Consider the following 22,602-nt stretch of genomic DNA (forward strand, 5'->3'; position numbering starts at 1 on the left):
TCAAGGAAACCGACAAGATGGAGAGATTAGCACAGCTTTATATTAAAGAAATCGTCTCACGTCATGGTGTTCCTATCTCGATCATTTCGGATCGCGATAGTCGATTTGTTTCTAGATTTTGGAAAACTTTACAATCTGCTCTTGGAACTCAACTCGACATGAGTACAGCTTATCATCCGCAAACCGATGGTCAAAGTGAACGAACCATTCAAACTATGGAGGATATGCTACGTGCTTGTGCAATCGATTTCGGCAAAGGATGGGATAGACATCTACCTTTGGTTGAATTTTCTTATAATAACAGTTATCACTCCAGCATTAAGGCTGCACCTTTTGAAGCTTTATATGGACGGAAGTGTAGATCCCCTTTGTGTTGGGATGAACTTGAGGACAGACATTTAACTGGTCCTGAAATTATTCACGAAACTACCGAAAAGATCGTTCAAATCAAGCAACGTTTAGAAACTGCCCGTAGCCGACAGAAAAGCTATGCCAATAAGAAACGAAAAGACATCGAATACCAAGTTGGAGATAAAGTCATGTTGAAAGTATCCCCTTGGAAAGGTGTTGTCGGCTTCGGTAAGCGAAGTAAACTCAGTCCACGATATGTTGGACCATTCACAATCACTGAAAGAGTCGGTCCCGTGGCATACCGATTAGAACTGCCAACCGAACTTAGTCAAGTACATGATGTGTTTCATGTCTCAAATCTTAAACGGTGTCTTGCCGATGACACACTCGTTATTCCTCTGGATGATGTCCGCATTGATGAGCAAATGCACTTCGTTGAAGAACCTATAGAAATCATGGAAGGAGAGGTCAAACAAACGCGTAAAAGCAATATACCTATCGTTAAAGTCCGGTGGAATTCGCGTAGAGGCCCCGAATATACCTGGGAACGCAAAGACCATATGAAACGGAAATATCCCCATCTCTTCTCAACTGCTGATGCAAACGAGAAAACTACCTAAAAACTTCGGGACGAAGTTTTCAATAACGGGGAGGTACTATAACGACCCTCATTTTTCCATTCTATATTTTTTCAATATTAAATGCCCAAACAATATAATTAAAACTTAATGATCAAACTTTAATCAACAATTGTTAAGTGTTAAGAGTTAGAAAACATATTAATTAACTTTGTGCAATAATTGACAAGTTAATAAAAGATGAAAATAATAAACTGTTAGTCGACACTCGCTACTAATTAAAATTTATGCATTTATGTAATATTATAACTAATAACCTGTAAGTAATAAATAAAAAGTGACATTTATATAAATAATAAAACAATTGGGAACTAAATATATACAAGTCATGAATTAGTAAAAAGAAAATAATACTTATCAATGTAGTAAATGTAAAAATAATAATAGTAATAATAATGAGACTAAAGAATCTTAAACCATTACATCCTTATGTTGACTAAAAATAAGGTATAAATTAGTACCACTTATTGTTGACTAAAAAAAAAATTATAAAACTCATTTTATCAACTTTATTTTTCACTATAAATAGCACCCATTTGTTTCATTTCAACTCACACCTCAAAACACACTCTCAACTTGAAAGAAACTCTCCCAAGTCTCAGCAACTATTTTTTTGTAAGTCCCCTAATTAATTTATATAGTTTTTATTAAGTTTTTATATAGTTTTATGCTAGTTTTTATGTTAAAAACTAATTAAATACGAAATTAATTTTAATAAAAAATGTAAATACATGATAATTAGTGTTAAGTATCCTAATGTCTATAAAAATTAGTTTCATGAAATATAAAGTCGGAATAGTATTTATTAAAAATCAAAAACTGATTTTTTTTATAAACCGAAATACATAAATGATTTTTATTAAATAGTAAACGAATTTTTTTGTAAAATTTTATTTTAGTCGCTTGCTATATCATATGTAAGGGTAATTATAAATTTTTTTTATAATTAAATTCGCATGTTTAATATTTAATTTGAATTTTCTTCTGAAAACGCTACAGTACCCGATTAAACTGTTTTTTATAATAAAATGAAATTACATGTTACAGTAGGTTTTTAACCATGATAACTATTAAAAACTACTTAATAACTATTAATAAAGTTATAAAAATATTTGTAGAATTAATGGTTATGTATTTCTATTTAATTTTTTTTATTAAAACTAAAAACTACACAATAGTATGATTAAATAGTTAAACTATTTATATAAATGTATAAATAATTTTTCTGACTTTGTTGTAACATTATAAGCATAGAAAAAATATTGGTTGAATTAATTTGGTTCATTTAATAATTAATTCTTTATAAACTTTGTATTATTACAAACCGAAAGGAAAATGGAAAATAAATACTTAAACACCATAACAAAAATCTATAAATTTTTTTTAAGCTTATTTTGATCAGTAGAACATAAGAAAAATATAAAATGTGATGTTTAATTTGTTTACCTATTTATTTACATTTTAGCTATTAAAACAATAATAAAAAGTGTTATTTAATACACAAAACTTAATATTAATGTGTATAAAAATTTTATTATGTTTTATACATATTACCTACTAATATTAAATCAATATTACACTTGTTAATATTATTAGATAATTAATTGATGCTATTATTGATCTAAAACAAAATTTAAAATAAATATATATATGTATCCTTACATATATATAATATTTATATATATTGAAACACTTATAAGTAAAATAACTAAAGTGTTGTATTCCTATACACACCTAAAAACATATTGGATCGGTATATTAGACTTGTATAGATCTTAAACTTTCTCGATGTGGATGGAAGCTCGAAAGTCTTAGGTGGAGGGTCTGGATTGACCAATTTAACGGATCCTAGTGCTCAGAAACCTAATGACCTGAAAAGTCCATTTTAAATTGAAAGTGGGTAGATTGGAAGCTTGTCTAATATGCAAAAGCCTTTCCAAAACGATAAACAATCTTTAAACTTACTACACACGAAAATACTTAAACTTATCTTCATACGGGCAAAACATCTAAACTATTCTCAACTTATTCTTAGGTTGACTTATCTTGTGCTTCGATCATCCATACATTCTCTTTAAGGACTACCTTACTTCATCGAATTACTAAGGTGATTTTTATAGCCCCACTTTACTTGAGCTCAATTTACTTTTTATACTTATTGGGGTGAGACACATGCTGCTTTTACTATTTACAATTTAGACACAAGTACCAACTAAAACTATGCTATACCCGGCTATGTCCGACTAAGTCCCTACAGTGATATTTTTAGGTGCTGCGGCATGCTTAGTTATTGGGGGTAGGCCTATCGGGAGTAACGTCCCCGATACATTTGATGTAATCTTTGTATTGCTTGATAATGAAATTAAACCGACAAGTAGAACTAACTTGTCATGGGGCAAACTTGAACGTTTAGTCTAAATATCACGCGCTGGCATAACTTTTTGATCCTGCGGGAGATTAACCTTACAAATTAAATCTTGTGGTCTAAAACAAATGGTCAAACTTATTTGTTAAACCTATGAACTTCACTCAACCTTTTGGTTGACACTTTAGCATGTTTTGTCTCAGGTGCTGTTTGATTCAAGCTCTTATACTTACTGCTTATGTGATGCTACTTGGACATAGGATCAAGAGATATCGTATTTATTACTTCTGCATGTGAACATTTCCATTATTGTTATTCCTATCATTGTAACTACGTTTCATTTTCCGCTGCGTGCTCAATAAAGTTTGTTTTATCATTTAGTATTGTTCTCGTATATTATAATATGTTGGTTGATTTGATATTAAGTCACATTTCACCCAGGCCCTAACTGGGGGTGTGACAGCTATGATAATAATGACTCTGATGATCAAACTGACAAAGATGAGTTCATGTCAGAGAAGCAGGCAGTGTTGCTTTTGAATGACATTCTTAAGCAGACAGCTCCGGCAAAATATAAGCAACGCTTAGCGCAGCCCGCCGTCCGTGATGTGGCTGTAGATAATTTCTTCGCCCTTATTACTGGAGAGCAAGCTACAAAGCCACCAGCTATGGTAGAATCCACTCAGTGTTTCATTGATCGAATTGCTAATTATTCGTTGCCTAGGAACCTTGGCATACCAGCAATTGGAGTTTATGATGGCACAACAGATCCTGAGGATTTCCTCACCATGTTTGAAGGCGCTATGAGGTTGCAGCATTGGGATGACGAGGTAGCTTGTCATATGTTTCCAATGGTGCTGCAGAAAATGGCAAGGGAATGGTTTGCTAGCTTGCCGCCAGGAAGCATCACTAGTTATTTGGACCTTCATGCAAAGTTTTTTATGCAGTATCAAAACCTTCGAAGCTGTACTTTGACGTATCTTGATGCGCATGAGATCACAATGCATCACAATGAATCCTTGAGTAATTTCATGAAGCGATACACACTTGAAGCACAGAAGATACCTGATTGTCCAGAATCTCAGCTACTATCTGGTTTTATTTTTTGTCTGGATCAGCGGCGGTTTAGTGCACTTGTTCATGCGTTAAGGTACGACTTGCCAAAAACTCTACATCAGGCGTTGGAAGTTGCACAGAAGCATGTTCGAGCCGGTGAGCGGGGGATGAATAAGTTTGATGGCAGCAACAGTAGCAAACTGAAATGTCCCGTTCTTATTGATTAAAAACGTTCCATATTAATTGATTTCGTTGCGAGGTTTTGACCTCTATATGAGACGTTTTTCAAAGACTGCATTCATTTTTAAAACAAACCATAACCTTTATTTCATAAATAAAGGTTTAAAAAGCTTTACGTAGATTATCAAATAATGATAATCTAAAATATCCTGTTTACACACGACCATTACATAATGGTTTACAATACAAATATGTTACATCGAAATCAGTTTCTTGAATGCAGTTTTTACACAATATCATACAAACATGGTGTCATAACCCGTCCTTAACCATAAGAACGAGTTAGATAACGTATGATTTCATTGCGAGGTATTGACCTCTATATGCGACATTTTTAAAAGAACAACTGCATTTATTTTACATTACAAACCATAACTCTTATTTTAATACAAGCTTTAGACAATAAAAAGATGATTATCGTTTAGCGATAATCTTAGACTTACAAACTTTACATGTGATGATAACAATACGATTTCTAGCATATTTTACATTACAAATCCTCCGATATGCAGTTTTATTTTTGACACAAATATGCATACTCAAGATCTTGTTTAAATTCAACATGTTGCAGCGGAAGCTTCTAATTATCACCTGAGAATAGACATGTTTAAAACGTCAACATAAAGTTGGTGAGATATAGGTTTAATGCCGGCAGCAATATATATATAGACCACAAGATTTCATATATAAACATTTTAATAAAAATATTCTAAGTGGTTGAGCACTTGGTAACCATACTTAACATTTAATCACGTCGCATTATCCCTTTATTATGAAATCTTACTACAGCGTACCAAGTGTAGTTACGAAACGAAGTACTGTGCAACCGTTGAATACTGGTCGTCCAGTCCGGTTGGGGTTGTCAGGCCCGATAGATCTATCAACAGGATTCGCGTTTACAATGCCGCTGTAAATAATAGTTACCAAGCTACAGGGAAGTATGCCAGTGGTACAACTCAACGTAGAATATATTTTTCAGTTACTTGTGTCCATAACGTAAAACATAAAATACATGTATTCTCATCCCGAAATACTTAGAGTTTAAAAGTGGGACTATATACTCACTTTCGTCTTGAAGATATGTAATTTTGACTTGGTCTCCGATTGATATCACAAACCTAACCATATATAATATATCAATACCTTTTCTTTTTAAACAATCGTCACATATATATACTTATAATACTTTTAATAATTCCTTAGTCCGTAGTTAGCAGTTCGATGTTAGTAATTCAATTTTAAATGGTTCATTTTTAGGTGATTAATAAACCCCCAATGAAATAAATAAAAACCCCATCGTATATGTATTGGTCGAGATTAATCTTGACCCACGGTACCGGTGTTGTCAAATGACGTGTTGCGTACATAAAGTACCGGTGTTGTCAAATGACGTGTTGCGTACAATCATGGGATCTTATGATTAATCTTCTCGTATTGTTTACGGGTGATCCTGAACCATATAAAATTAAATTATGAGTACATATATATAAAATATCATGTTATTTTAGAAAGATGTGATTTATTTAATTTTTTTCCAATTAATCACGTAGCTAAATTAGTCTTGGATATCCGATTTCGTTTTGGTCATAGTTTCTTCGTTACAACTCCGTTTTCGTTGGTTCAACTTGCCACTTCCTTGGATCGAGTCCCTCTTTAAGAATATGAACTGTAAATACCTTAGTTTGCATTCGAAATCACAGGTCATAGGTCAAACTTTGGTGAAACTTATGAAGTTAATCATTTTCCATCATGTAAACAACCTTAAATGATTATTTTTCTAAAAATACTTATACTTTGAGTTAAATCATAAAATTTTTATGCGTTAACATATTCATAGTAAAAATCATTTTTCCAGAAAATAAACCTCCAATTCAAAGTTTAAGATGGTTTTTAATTATCCAACCCAAAACAGCCCCCGGTTACACTCCGACGTCGTAAAAACAGTTTTTAAGGTGTTCTTTGAAAAACCAAGTTAAACCTTGTTAAATTAGCATATATTTAAGATATATTACAGGTCTTGAAGTATTTTAAAAGTTAAGTTAGAAGGATCTATTTAGTTTGCAAACAAGTTTGAAAACATTCAAACTATGTTCTTGTTGTTAAAATTTTATACCACAAAATAAGATAGCTATATATATATGAATCGAATAAGGTTATGAACATAGTTACTACCTCAAGTTCCTTGGACAAGGTTGCTGTAAAAGAGGAGTAAGAACCTAGAACCAAAAGGGTGATGGAATTGGATGAAAGATTGGAAGTAAGTTTGTGTTCTTGGAAGAATTCTTGAAGTGTTTTTGTAAGGGTTTTCTTATGGTGTTTAAAGCTTGTTTCTATGGCTAGATCTTCAAGGTTTCTTGCTGAATGATTATGGAGTTCTTAGAACTTGTAAGTAGGTGAATTAGAGAGTGGTTTAAGAGTAAGAATGGTGAGCTAAAAATGGTTTGGTGTTGGTCCTTAAAAACGTGACAAAGGGGGGAGCAAGGACAAAATTTTTAAGCTTGTAATCTTGTGTATTTGTCAAACAATCATACAAAAGCAATTACCTCTACCTTAGGGCAGTAACAAGGGCTAGTTAGGTGGTGATTTGATGTGTATATACCAATAGTAAATACGTATAGAAGTTAGGTATGATACGAGTACATATACTCTAGATATACGTATAGAAATCTTGTGAAAAATAGAATGAGGATTCAAATATAGCTATCTTTTGTGAATACACTTATATGATTTTATGTATTTAAGTCCTTAAAAGTGATTAAATACATTACATATACGATATATGTATAAACATTATAGGTTATAAGTATTTATGTCAAATAACGTTACGTATGGTTATCGTTTTGAAAACTTAAGTTAGTAGTTTCAAAATATACTTATAACTTATTGTTATTAATACAAAATGAGATATTAAAACATTCATTAATCATGTTAAATATGTATATATACATATATATACACAAACGTATAATTATCATATATTGTATAGTTCGTGATATCATCGGTCAAACTAGACGGTCAAACGTTGTGTAAATCTCTTTTCGGAAACATAAATCTCAACAATTTGGATTGCTTATCATGTTGGTAAGGTTTAATTTATGTAAATATTAATCTTATAAGTATAGAACGATCGAAAAAGTGCGGGTCGTTACATTACCTCCCCGTTAAATAAATTTCGTCCCGAAATTTTAAAATTGTACCTATTTTGCGTCATCGAGAAACAAGTGTGGATACTTTTGTTTCATCTGATCCTCTCGTTCCCAAGTAAACTCAGGACCTCTTCGAGCATTCCAACGAACCTTAACAATCGGTATGTTGCTCTGCTTGAGCTGTTTAACTTCACGGTCCATGATTTCGATTGGTTCTTCGATGAATTGTAGTTTCTCATCGACATGGATTTCTTCAAGAGGAATGGTGAGATCTTCCTTTGCAAGACACTTCTTAAGGTTTGAGACGTGAAATGTATTATGTACTCCGGCGAGTTGTTGTGATAACTCGAGTCGATAAGCTACCAGTCCAATGCGTTCGATAATCTTGAACGGGCCTACATATCTTGGGTTCAGTTTACCCCTTTTTCCGAAGCGTATTACACCTTTCCACGGTGACACCTTTAACATAACCATGTCACCGATCTGAAACTCTAATGGTTTCCTTCGAACATCGGCGTAGCTCTTTTGGCGACTACGGGCTGTTTTCAATCTCTCCTTGATTTGTACTATCTTCTCAGTAGTTTCGTGTATGATCTCGGGACCAGTTAATTGTCGATCTCCTACTTCATTCCAACAAATAGGAGATCTACACTTCCTTCCGTACAATGCTTCGAATGGCGCAGCTTTAATGCTCGCATGATAACTATTATTATACGAGAATTCTGCTAATGGTAGATATTTATCCCATCCGTTTCCAAAATCGATCACACATGCCCTGAGCATGTCTTCAAGAGTCTGAATCGTTCTTTCACTCTGCCCGTCGGTTTGCGGATGATACGCGGTACTCATATCCAAACGAGTTCCTAGGGCCTCCTGTAGTGATTGCCAGAACTTTGATGTAAATCTACTATCACGATCGGATATAATGGAAATAGGTATTCCATGCCTTGAAACAACTTCCTTTATATACAATCGTAATAGTTTCTCCATTCTATCCGTTTCCTTTATAGGCAAGAAATGTGCAGACTTGGTGAGACGATCAACAATCACCCAAATGGTGTCGTATCCCCAGGCAGTCTTTGGTAACTTCATGATGAAATCCATGGTAATACCATCCCATTTCCATTCGGGGATTTCTGGTTGTTGAAGTAACCCTGACGGCTTCTGGTGTTCAGCTTTGACTTTGGAACAAGTTAAACATTCCCCAACATATGTTGCAACGTCTGTCTTTAAATTAGGCCACCAATAATGTGTCTTAAGATCTTGGTACATCTTTCCAACTCCAGGATGTATCGAGTATCTTGTCTTATGTGCCTCATTCAATATCAACTTCCTTAATCCATCCAACTTCGGTACCCAAATACGGTTTGCAAAATATCGAATTCCATCTTCCCGTATAACGAGTTGCTTCTCATACTTCTTCATTATTTCATTTCCTATATTTTCTTTAGTAAGTGCTTCTCGTTGAACTTCTTTGATTTGTGAGTTGAGATTCATGCGAATTTTTATGTTCATCGCTCGTACTCGAATTGGTTCTCGTTCCTTTCTGCTTAGAGCGTCGGCCACCACGTTCACTTTCCCGGGATGATAACGAATTTCACAATCATAGTCATTTATTAACTCAACCCACCTACGTTGCCTCATGTTCAGCTTTTTTTGATCGAAAATATGTTGAAGGCTTTTATGATCAGTAAACACAGTGCATTTAACCCCATACAAGTAGTGTCTCCATATCTTCAATGCAAACACGACTGCTCCCAGTTCTAGATCATGCGTCGTATAATTCCACTCGTAAATCTTTAATTGTCGGGATGCGTATGCAATAACTTTCTTCCGTTGCATAAGAACGCAACCAAAACCTTGTCGCGAAGCGTCACAATATATTTCAAAATCATCGTTCCCTTCTGGTAACGATAAAATAGGCGCCGTAGTCAACTTCTTTTTCAGTAATTGAAATGCACTCTCCTGCTCAGAAGTCCATTCATATTTCTTCCCTTTTTGCATTAACGCTGTCAACGGCTTAGCTATTCGGGAAAAATCTTGAATAAACCTTCTATAATAACCGGCTAAACCCAAAAATTGGCGTATCTGCATTGGTGTCTTAGGAGTCTCCCATTTTTCAATGGCTTCAATTTTTGCTGGATCAACCTGAATTCCTTTGCTACTAACAACGTGGCCAAGAAATTGCACTTCTTTCAACCAGAATGCACATTTAGAAAATTTAGCATATAGCTGTTCTTTTCTTAACAACTCTAATATCAACCTTAAATGCTGCTCATGCTCTTGCTCACTCTTGGAATAGATAAGAATATCATCAATGAAAACGATAACAAACTTATCTAAATATGGACTACAAACTCGATTCATGAGGTCCATGAATACAGCTGGCGCATTCGTCAATCCAAACGGCATGACCAAAAATTCGTAATGACCGTAGCGTGTCCGAAAAGCAGTTTTCGGTATATCTTCTTCTTTGACACGTAATTGATGATAGCCCGATCTTAGGTCAATTTTCGAGTACACACATGATCCTTGGAGTTGATCAAATAAGTCGTCAATTCTCGGTAGTGGATACCGATTCTTGATAGTTAACTTATTTAATTCACGATAATCTATACACATTCGGAAAGATCCGTCTTTCTTCTTGACGAATAAAATTGGAGCTCCCCACGGTGAAGTACTTGGTCGTATGAATCCACGATCCAGTAATTCTTTTAACTGACTCTGAAGTTCTTTTAACTCGGACGGTGCAAGTCTATATGGAGCACGGGCAACCGGTGCAGCTCCTGGTACAAGATCTATTTGAAATTCTACAGATCTAAATGGAGGTAATCCCGGCAACTCTTCCGGAAATACTTCAGGAAAATCTCTTGCCACAGGCACGTCATTGATGCACTTCTCTTTTTCTTTCTTTTCGACTTTATTAACATGTGCTAAGATAGCATAGCACCCTTTCTTCAAGCACTTTTGAGCTTTCAAATAACTAATGAGTTTTAGCTTTGAGTTACCCTTCTCTCCATAAATCATTACTGGCGTTTTATCCTTACGAGGAATGCGAATTGCCTTCTTGGCGCACACAACTTCAGCTCCTATTTTGGACATCCAGTCCATGCCGATTATTACATCAAAACTTCCTAATTCTACGGGTATCAAATCAATCTTAAATGTTTCTCCGGCTAAATTTATTTTACAATCACGGCAAATTTTATCGGCTTTAATTAGTTTACCATTAGCTAACTCAATCATGTACTTAGCATCTCGAGGTAATGATGAACAATTCAATTTAGCGTGAAAGTCTCTACACACGTAACTTCTATCAGCACCAGTATCAAATATAATAGATGCGGATAAGTTATTAATGGTAAACGTACCCGTAACAAGCTCCGGGTCTTCACATGCCTCTCTAGCATTAATAACAAATGGTCTCCTACGTGCAGGTCCGATATTCTTCTCTGGATTCGGGCACTGGCTCTTATAGTGACCTTGTTTTCCACACCCAAAACAAGTAATGGTAGCCAAAGCAGTTCTATTTGCATTGGTGGCAGGAGTCTTGGTACCATTTGTATTTGTAACGAGAGCCCTACAATCTTCAGCAAGATGACCCTTTCGATTACATTTGTTGCATACCACATTACAGTAACCAGAGTGATGTTTGTGGCATCGGTTGCATAAAGGACTTTGTCCTTTATAACCAAAGCTTAAACCACTACCCGTACCTTGCGTGTTTTCTTGTTTCTTAAAAGATTGTTGTTGGTTACCTCGATCATAATTTCCATTCCACTTTCTTTTGTTACCTGATACCTTCACATCAGTATTGGATACTTTCTTATCCATGATGACCTGATCCATTAGCTCGTTTGCCATGGTTATAGCTTCATGAATTGTCTTAGGTTTCGATGCTGTAACATTTGCCTTGACCTTTTTGGGCAAACCATCTTTGTACATTTCAATCTTCCGTTCTTCGGTTGGAACCAATTCAGGACATAGCAAAACTAATTCCATGAATCGCTGATTGTAGTTGGTGATTTCAGTACCAATAACCTTCAGACTTCGTAACTCATCTTCCAACTTCCTAACCTCGTTCCTTGGACAATATTCGTTGATTAACATTGTTTTGAATTCTTCCCACGGAGTATCATAAGCTACATCTCCTCCTACAGCCTTCACATAATTTTTCCACCACGTGAGTGCACTATCTTGTAAAGTGCACGATGCATACTTGGTCATGTCCTTTTCAACACAACCACTGATTTTAAACACAGTCTCCATCTTTTCTATCCACCGGGTTAAACCGATCGGTCCTTCTGTTCCACTGAATGATGAGGGCTTGCAAGCTTGAAAAGTTTTGTAAGTGCACCCCACACGAGGATTTGGGTTAACTGCAGCACCTCTTGCAGCCTCGACCCATAACATTCTGTCGTTCACTCGCTGATTGATGAGTTCCTGGATTTCTTGTTCCGTCATTCGGTTCAATCGCGCCATATTCTTCTATAAGAATGAAAAGAAAATAATTATTCACATGGAATATTATAGATGTAGTGTATATTTACAGTACATTATAGCTTATTAATAATATGAACCAGGTATTATTATAAAAGCCTTTTCTTCTTATTAGCGTTTTATAATTATATCTAGGGTAGTACCTACCCGTTAATGTCCATACTTAATAGCTTAGTACAGAATCAATTACTACCATCTAAATAATACTTAACCATGGAAAATTATTGCATTTCACACTTCACTATTTTACATATGCTTATCTTACATCGAACATTAAACAAACCACACTAATAATATTATACAAAACATTATATGATCCCATGGTTTAATACGGCAGCGCATCGTTTGGTCTATTTTCTAGGACGTTTAGGTTCAAAGAATCGCTTAACGCTTATCCTGGCTGTCTGCCTATATTTTGGCTGTGGGACTGAAGAACTGGATGCCGGGATAGAACGAATAGGAATAGCGGGAATAGGGGTGGTAGTGTCTAGTGGAGTTGGTGCCACATCATCCTTACTAAACTCGGGATTTGAATTTTCTAATTCATTAGCCTTTCGTTTCTTTCCTAGTTCGAACTCGTCTTTTGTAATTTCCTGTATTTCTTCCTCGGGTTCACTTTCCTCCTCGGGTTCACTTTCCTCCTCGGGTTCACTTTCCGGGTTCTCTATAGTCGGTTCATCCGGAATTTGTGAGTCTTCCCCAAAGATATTATTTTCGTCATCGGATAGGTTAATGACTGGAACACCATCTGAAGATTCTGGTTCGGAATCGCTGAACGTGATGACAAGTTTTGAGCCCGACATCTATCACACAACAACTAACCCATTAGTACTACATAATATTTACATATAAATTTTAACCAACAATGATAAGCAATGGTTTTTAAATCAGACCCGGTCAAAGTCCAGACTTACTAATGTATCCTAACGACTTATCAGTTAGACACACTAATGCAAACCTGGTTCGCTAAGACCACCGCTCTGATACCACATGTCATAACCCGTCCTTAACCATAAGAACGAGTTAGATAACGTATGATTTCATTGCGAGGTATTGACCTCTATATGCGACATTTTTAAAAGAACAACTGCATTTATTTTACATTACAAACCATAACTCTTATTTTAATACAAGCTTTAGACAATAAAAAGATGATTATCGTTTAGCGATAATCTTAGACTTACAAACTTTACATGTGATGATAACAATACGATTTCTAGCATATTTTACATTACAAATCCTCTGATATGCAGTTTTATTTTTGACACAAATATGCATACTCAAGATCTTGTTTAAATTCAACATGTTACAGCGGAAGCTTCTAATTATCACCTGAGAATAGACATGTTTAAAACGTCAACATAAAGTTGGTGAGATATAGGTTTAATGCCGGCAGCAATATATATATAGACCACAAGATTTCATATATAAACATTTTAATAAAAATATTCTAAGTGGTTGAGCACTTGGTAACCATACTTAACATTTAATCACGTCGCATATTCCCTTTATTATGAAATCTTACTACACCGTACCAAGTGTAGTTACGAAACGAAGTACTGTGCAACCGTTGAATACTGGTCGTCCAGTCCGGTTGGGGTTGTCAGGCCCGATAGATCTATCAACATGATTCGCGTTTACAATACCGCTGTAAATAATAGTTACCAAGCTACAGGGAAGTATGCCAGTGGTACAACTCAACGTAGAATATATTTTTCAGTTACTTGTGTCCATAACGTAAAACATAAAATACATGTATTCTCATCCCGAAATACTTAGAGTTTAAAAGTGGGACTATATACTCACTTTCGTCTTGAAGATATGTAATTTTGACTTGGTCTCCGATTGATATCACAAACCTAACCATATATAATATATCAATACCTTTTCTTTTTAAACAATCGTCACATATATATACTTATAATACTTTTAATAATTCCTTAGTCCGTAGTTAGCAGTTCGATGTTAGTAATTCAATTTTAAATGGTTCATTTTTAGGTGATTAATAAACCCCCAATGAAATAAATAAAAACCCCATCGTATATGTATTGGTCGAGATTAATCTTGACCCACGGTACCGGTGTTGTCAAATGACGTGTTGCGTACATAAAGTACCGGTGTTGTCAAATGACGTGTTGCGTACAATCATGGGATCTTATGATTAATCTTCTCGTATTGTTTACGGGTGATCCTGAACCATATAAAATTAAATTATGAGTACATATATATAAAATATCATGTTATTTTATAAAGATGTGATTTATTTAATTTTTTTCCAATTAATCACGTAGCTAAATTAGTCTTGGATATCCGATTTCGTTTTGGTCATAGTTTCTTCGTTACAACTCCGTTTTCGTTGGTTCAACTTGCCACTTCCTTGGATCGAGTCCCTCTTTAAGAATATGAACTGTAAATACCTTAGTTTGCATTCGAAATCACAGGTCATAGGTCAAACTTTGGTGAAACTTATGAAGTTAATCATTTTCCATCATGTAAACAACCTTAAATGATTATTTTTCTAAAAATACTTATACTTTGAGTTAAATCATAAAATTTTTATGCGTTAACATATTCATAGTAAAAATCATTTTTCCAGAAAATAAACCTCCAATTCAAAGTTTAAGATGGTTTTTAATTATCCAACCCAAAACAGCCCTCGGTTACACTCCGACGTCGTAAAAACAGTTTTTAAGGTGTTCTTTGAAAAACCAAGTTAAACCTTGTTAAATTAGCATATATTTAAGATATATTACAGGTCTTGAAGTATTTTAAAAGTTAAGTTAGAAGGATCTATTTAGTTTGCAAACAAGTTTGAAAACATTCAAACTATGTTCTTGTTGTTAAAATTTTATACCACAAAATAAGATAGCTATATATATATGAATCGAATAAGGTTATGAACATAGTTACTACCTCAAGTTCCTTGGACAAGGTTGCTGTAAAAGAGGAGTAAGAACCTAGAACCAAAAGGGTGATGGAATTGGATGAAAGATTGGAAGTAAGTTTGTGTTCTTGGAAGAATTCTTGAAGTGTTTTTGTAAGGGTTTTCTTATGGTGTTTAAAGCTTGGTTCTATGGCTAGATCTTCAAGGTTTCTTGCTGAATGATTATGGAGTTCTTAGAACTTGTAAGTAGGTGAATTAGAGAGTGGTTTAAGAGTAAGAATGGTGAGCTAAAAATGGTTTGGTGTTGGTCCTTAAAAACGTGACAAAGGGGGGAGCAAGGACAAAATTTTTAAGCTTGTAATCTTGTGTATTTGTCAAACAATCATACAAAAGCAATTACCTCTACCTTAGGGCAGTAACAAGGGCTAGTTAGGTGGTGATTTGATGTGTATATACCAATAGTAAATACGTATAGAAGTTAGGTATGATACGAGTACATATACTCTAGATATACGTATAGAAATCTTGTGAAAAATAGAATGAGGATTCAAATATAGCTATCTTTTGTGAATACACTTATATGATTTTATGTATTTAAGTCCTTAAAAGTGATTAAATACATTACATATACGATATATGTATAAACATTATAGGTTATAAGTATTTATGTCAAATAACGTTACGTATGGTTATCGTTTTGAAAACTTAAGTTAGTAGTTTCAAAATATACTTATAACTTATTGTTATTAATACAAAATGAGATATTAAAACATTCATTAATCATGTTAAATATGTATATATACATATATATACACAAACGTATAATTATCATATATTGTATAGTTCGTGATATCATCGGTCAAACTAGACGGTCAAACGTTGTGTAAATCTCTTTTCGGAAACATAAATCTCAACAATTTGGATTGCTTATCATGTTGGTAAGGTTTAATTTATGTAAATATTAATCTTATAAGTATAGAACGATCGAAAAAGTGCGGGTCGTTACACATGGACTCCAAATCTTGTCCTTATTTTAGTATGCAACAGCGGAAGCTCTTAGTATTTACCTGAGAATAAACATGCTTTAAACGTCAACAAAAATGTTGGTGAGTTATAGGTTTAACCTATATATCAAATCGTAACAATAGACCACAAGATTTCATATTTCAATACACATCCCATACATAGAGATAAAAATCATTCATATGGTGAACACCTGGTAACCGACATTAACAAGATGCATATATAAGAATATCCCCATCATTCCGGGACACCCTTCGGATATGATATAAATTTCGAAGTACTAAAGCATCCGGTACTTTGAATGGGGTTTGTTAGGCCCAATAGATCTATCTTTAGGATTCGCGTCAATTAGGGTTCTGTTCCCTAATTCTTAGATTACCAGACTTAATAAAAAGGGGCATATTCGATTTCGATAATTCAACCATAGAATGTAGTTTCACGTACTTGTGTCTATTTTGTAAATCATTTATAAAACCTGCATGTATTCTCATCCCAAAAATATTAGATTTTAAAAGTGGGACTATAACTCACTTTCACAGATTTTTACTTCGTCGGGAAGTAAGACTTGGCCACTGGTTGATTCACGAACCTATAACAATATATACATATATATCAAAGTATGTTCAAAATATATTTACAACACTTTTAATATATTTTGATGTTTTAAGTTTATTAAGTCAGCTGTCCTCGTTAGTAACCTACAACTAGTTGTCCACAGTTAGATGTACTGAAATAAATCGATAAATATTATCTTGAATCAATCCACGGCCCAGTGTATACATATCTCAGTATTGATCACAACTCAAACTATATATATTTTGGAATCAACCTCAACCCTGTATAGCTAACTCCAACATTCACATATAGAGTGTCTATGGTTGTTCCGAAATATATATAGATGTGTCGACATGATAGGTCGAAACATTGTATACGTCTCTATGGTATCTCAAGATTACATAATATACGATACAAGTTCATTAAGTTATGGTTGGAATAGATTTGTTACCAATTTTCACGTAGCTAAAATGAGAAAAATTATTCAATCTTGTTTTACCCATAACTTCTTCATTTTAAATCCGTTTTGAGTGAATCAAATTGCTATGCTTTCATATTGAACTCTATTTTATGAATCTAAACAGAAAAAGTATAGGTTTATAGTCCAAAAAATAAGTTACAAGTCGTTTTTGTAAAGGTAGTCATTTCAGTCGAAAGAACGACGTCTAGATGACCATTTTAGAAAACATACTTCCACTTTGAGTTTAACCATAATTTTTGGATATAGTTTCATGTTCATAATAAAAATCATTTTCTCAGAATAATAACTTTTAAATCAAAGTTTATCATAGTTTTTAATTAACTAACCCAAAACAGCCCGCGGTGTTACTACGACGGCGTAAATCCGGTTTTACGGTGTTTTCGTGTTTCCAGGTTTTAAATCATTAAGTTAGCATATCATATAGATATAGAACATGTGTTTAGTTGATTTTAAAAGTCAAGTTAAAAGGATTAACTTTTATTTGCGAACAAGTTTAGAATTAACTAAACTATGTTCTAGTGATTACAAGTTTAAACCTTCGAATAAGATAGCTTTATATGTATGAATCGAATGATGTTATGAACATCATTACTACCTCAAGTTTCTTGGATAAACCTACTGGAAATGAGAAAAATAGATCTAGCTTCAAAGGATCCTTGGATGGCTTGAAAGTTCTTGAAGCAGAATCATGACACGAAAATAATTTCAAGTAAGATTTCCACTCGAAATAAGATTGTTATAGTTATAGAAATTGAATTAAAGTTTGAATATGATTATTACCTTGTATTAGAAAGATAACCTACTGTAAGTAACAAAGGTTTCTTGATCTTGGATGATTACTTAGAATGGATTTAGAAAACTTGGAAGTAAACTTGCAATCTTGGAAGTATTCTTGATTTTATGAAACTAGAACTTTTGGAATTTATGAAGAACACTTAGAACTTGAAGATAGAACTTGAGAGAGATCAATTAGATGAAGAAAATTGAAGAATGAAAGTGTTTGTAGGTGTTTTTGGTCGTTGGTGTATGGATTAGATATAAAGGATATGTAATTTTGTTTTCATATAAATAAGTCATGAATGATTACTCATATTTTTGTAATTTTATGAGATATTTCATGCTAGTTGCCAAATGATGGTTCCCACATGTGTTAGGTGACTCACATGGGCTGCTAAGAGCTGATCATTTGAGTGTATATACCAATAGTACATACATCTAAAAGCTGTGTATTGTACGAGTACGAATACGGGTGCATACGAGTAGAATTGTTGATGAAACTGAACGAGGATGTAATTGTAAGCATTTTTGTTAAGTAAAAGTATTTTGATAATCGTCTTGAAGTCTTTCAAAAGTGTATGAATACATATTAAAACACTACATGTATATACATTTTAACTGAGTCGTTAAGTCATCGTTAGTCGTTACATGTAAATGTTGTTTTGAAACCTTTAGGTTAACGATCTTGTTGAATGTTGTTAACCCATTGTTTATTATAACAAATGAGATGTTAAATTGTTATATTATCATGATATTATGATATATAATATATCTTAGTATGTTGTATATACAGTTAAATGTCGTTACAACGATAATCGTTACATATATGTCTCGTTTCGAAATCATTAAGTTAGTAGTCTTATTTTTACATAGGTATTTCATTGTTAATACACTTAATAATATATTTACTTATCATTTAACATAATTAACCAAGTGTATCAATATCTTAATATGATTCATATGTACCTAGTAAGACGTTGTTATAACGATAATCGTTATATATATATCGTTTTCGAGTTTCTTAAATTAATAGTCTCATTTTTATGTATATAACTCATTGTTAAAATACCTAATGAGATACATACTTATAATAAAATCATGTTAACTATATATATAACCATATATATGTCATCGTATAGTTTTTACAAGTTTTAACGTTCGTGAATCACCGGTCAACTTGGGTGGTCAATTGTCTATATGAAACCTATTTTAATTAATCAAGTCTTAACAAGGTTGATTGCTTAACATGTTGTCACTACAGTACCTACCCGTTAAATAAATTTCGTCCCGAAATTTTAAGCAGTTGGAGGTGTTGACGTATCTTCTGGAAATAAATGCGGGTATTTCTTCTTCATCTGATCTTCTCGTTCCCAGGTGAACTCGGGTCCTCTACGAGCATTTCATCGAACCTTAACAATTGGTATCTTGTTTTGCTTAAGTCTTTTAACCTCACGATCCATTATTTCGACGGGTTCTTCGATAAATTGAAGTTTTTCGTTGATTTGGATTTCATCTAACGGAATAGTGAGATCTTCTTTAGCAAAACATTTCTTCAAATTCGAGACGTGGAAAGTGTTATGTACAGTCACGAGTTGTTGAGGTAACTCAAGTCGGTAAGCTGCTGGTCCGACACAATCAATAATCTTGAATGGTCCAATATACCTTGGATTTAATTTCTCTCGTTTACCAAATCGAACAACACCTTTCCAAGGTGCAACTTTAAGCATGACCATCTCTCCAATTTGAAATTCTATATCTTTTCTTTTAATGTCAGCGTAGCTCTTTTGTCGACTTTGGGCGGTTTTCAACCGTTGTTGAATTTGGATGATCTTCTCGGTAGTTTCTTGTATTATCTCCGGACCCGTAATCTGTCTATCCCCCACTTCACTCCAACAAATCGGAGACCTGCACTTTCTACCATAAAGTGCTTCAAACGGCGCCATCTCAATGCTTGAATGGTAGCTGTTGTTGTAGGAAAATTCTGCTAACGGTAGATGTCGATCCCAACTGTTTCCGAAATCAATAACACATGCTCGTAGCATGTCTTCAAGCGTTTGTATCGTCCTTTCGCTCTGCCCATCAGTTTGTGGATGATAGGCAGTACTCATGTCTAGACGAGTTCCTAATGTTTGCTGTAATGTCTGCCAGAATCTTGAAATAAATCTGCCATCCCTATCAGAGATAATAGAGATTGGTATTCCATGTCTGGAGACGACTTCCTTCAAATACAGTCGTGCTAACTTCTCCTTCTTGTCATCTTCTCTTATTGGCAGGAAGTGTGCTGATTTGGTGAGACGATCAACTATTACCCAAATAGTATCAAAACCACTTGCAGTCCTTGGCAATTTAGTGATGAAATCCATGGTAATGTTTTCCCATTTCCATTCCGGGATTTCGGGTTGTTGAAGTAGACCTGATGGTTTCCGATGCTCAGCTTTGACCTTAGAACACGTCAAACATTCTCCTACGTATTTAGCAACATCGGCTTTCATACCCTGCCACCAAAAATGTTTCTTGAGATCCTTGTACATCTTCCCCGTTCCAGGATGTATTGAGTATCTGGTTTTATGAGCTTCTCTAAGTACCATTTCTCTCATATCTCCAAATTTTGGTACCCAAATCCTTTCAGCCCTATACCGGGTTCCGTCTTCCCGAATATTAAGATGCTTCTCCGATCCTTTGGGTATTTCATCCTTTAAATTTCCCTCTTTTAAAACTCCTTGTTGCGCCTCATTTATTTGAGTAGTAAGGTTATTGTGAATAATTATATTCATAGATTTTACTCGAATGGGTTCTCTGTCCTTCCTGCTCAAGGCGTCGGCTACCACATTTGCCTTCCTCGGGTGGTAACGAATCTCAAAGTCGTAATCATTCAACAATTCAATCCACCTACGCTGCCTCATATTCAGTTGTTTCTGATTAAATATGTGTTGAAGACTTTTGTGGTCGGTATATATAATACTTTTGACCCCATATAAGTAGTGCCTCCAAGTCTTTAATGCAAAAACAACCGCGCCTAATTCCAAATCAAGCGTCGTATAATTTTGCTCGTGAATCTTCAATTGTCTAGACGCATAAGCAATCACCTTCATTCGTTGCATTAATATACAACCGAGACCTTGCTTTGATGCGTCACAATAAATCACAAAATCATCATTCCCTTCAGGCAATGACAATATAGGTGTCGTAGTTAGCTTTTTCTTCAATAACTGAAACGCTTTCTCTTGTTCATCCTTCCATTCAAATTTCTTCCCTTTATGCGTTAATGCAGTCAAGGGTTTTGTTATTCTGGAAAAGTCTTGGATGAACCTTCTGTAGTAACCAGCTAGTCCTAAAAACTGGCGTATGTGTTTCGGAGTTTTCGGGGTTTCCCACTTTTCAACAGTTTCTATCTTTGCCGGATCCACCTTAATACCTTTTGTTCACTATGTGTTCGAGGAATTGAACTTCTTCCAACCAAAATGCACACTTTGAAAATTTAGCGTACAATTCTTCCTTCCTCAATACTTCTAACACCTTTCTCAAATGTTCACCGTGTTCTTGGTCATTCTTTGAGTAAATAAGTATGTCATCAATGAAAACAATGACAAACTTGTCTTGATATGGTCCACACACTCGGTTCATAAGGTTCATGAACACAGCTGGTGCATTAGTTAAACCAAACGGCATGACCATAAACTCATAATGACCGTAACGTGTTCTGAAAGCAGTCTTTGGAATATCATCTTCTTTCACCTGCATTTGATGATACCCGGAATGTAAGTCAATCTTTGAATAAACAGACGAGCCTTGTAGTTGATCAAATAAGTCGTCGATTCTGGGTAGTGGGTAGCGGTTCTTGATGGTAAGTTTGTTTAACTCTCGGTAGTCGATACACAACCTGAATGTACCATCTTTCTTCTTGACAAACAAAACAGGAGCTCCCCACCGTGATGTGCTTGGTCGAATGAAACCACGCTCTAAAAGTTCTTGTAATTGGCTGTGCAGTTCTTTCATCTCGCTGGGTGCGAGTCTATAAGGAGCACGAGCTATTGGTGCAGCTCCTGGTACAAGATCTATTTAAAATTCAACGGATCGATGTGGATGTAATCCCGGTAATTCTTTCAGAAATACATCGGGAAATTCTTTTGCGACGGGAACATCATTGATGCTCTTTTCTTCAGTTTGTACTTTCTCGACGTGTTCTAGAACAGCATAGCAAGCTTTTCTTATTAGTTTTTGTGCCTTCAAATTACTAATAAGATGTAGCTTTGTGTTGCCCTTTTCTCCGTACACCATTAAGGGTTTTCCTTTTTCTCGTATAATGCGAATTGTATTTTTGTAACAAACAATCTCTGCTTTCACTTCTTTCAACCAGTCCATACCGATTATCACATCAAAATTCCCTAACTCTACTGGTATCAAGTCAATCTTAAATGTTTCGCTAACCAGTTTAATTTCTCGATTCCGACATATATTATCTGCTGAAATTAATTTACCATTTGCTAATTCGAGTAAAAATTTACTATCCAACGGCGTCAATGGACAACTTAATTTAGCACAAAAATCTCTACTCATATAGCTTCTATCCGCACCCGAATCAAATA

The sequence above is a fragment of the Rutidosis leptorrhynchoides genome, chromosome 10 (genome assembly GCF_046630445.1).
Source record: "Rutidosis leptorrhynchoides isolate AG116_Rl617_1_P2 chromosome 10, CSIRO_AGI_Rlap_v1, whole genome shotgun sequence".
Taxonomy (NCBI): domain Eukaryota; kingdom Viridiplantae; phylum Streptophyta; class Magnoliopsida; order Asterales; family Asteraceae; genus Rutidosis; species Rutidosis leptorrhynchoides.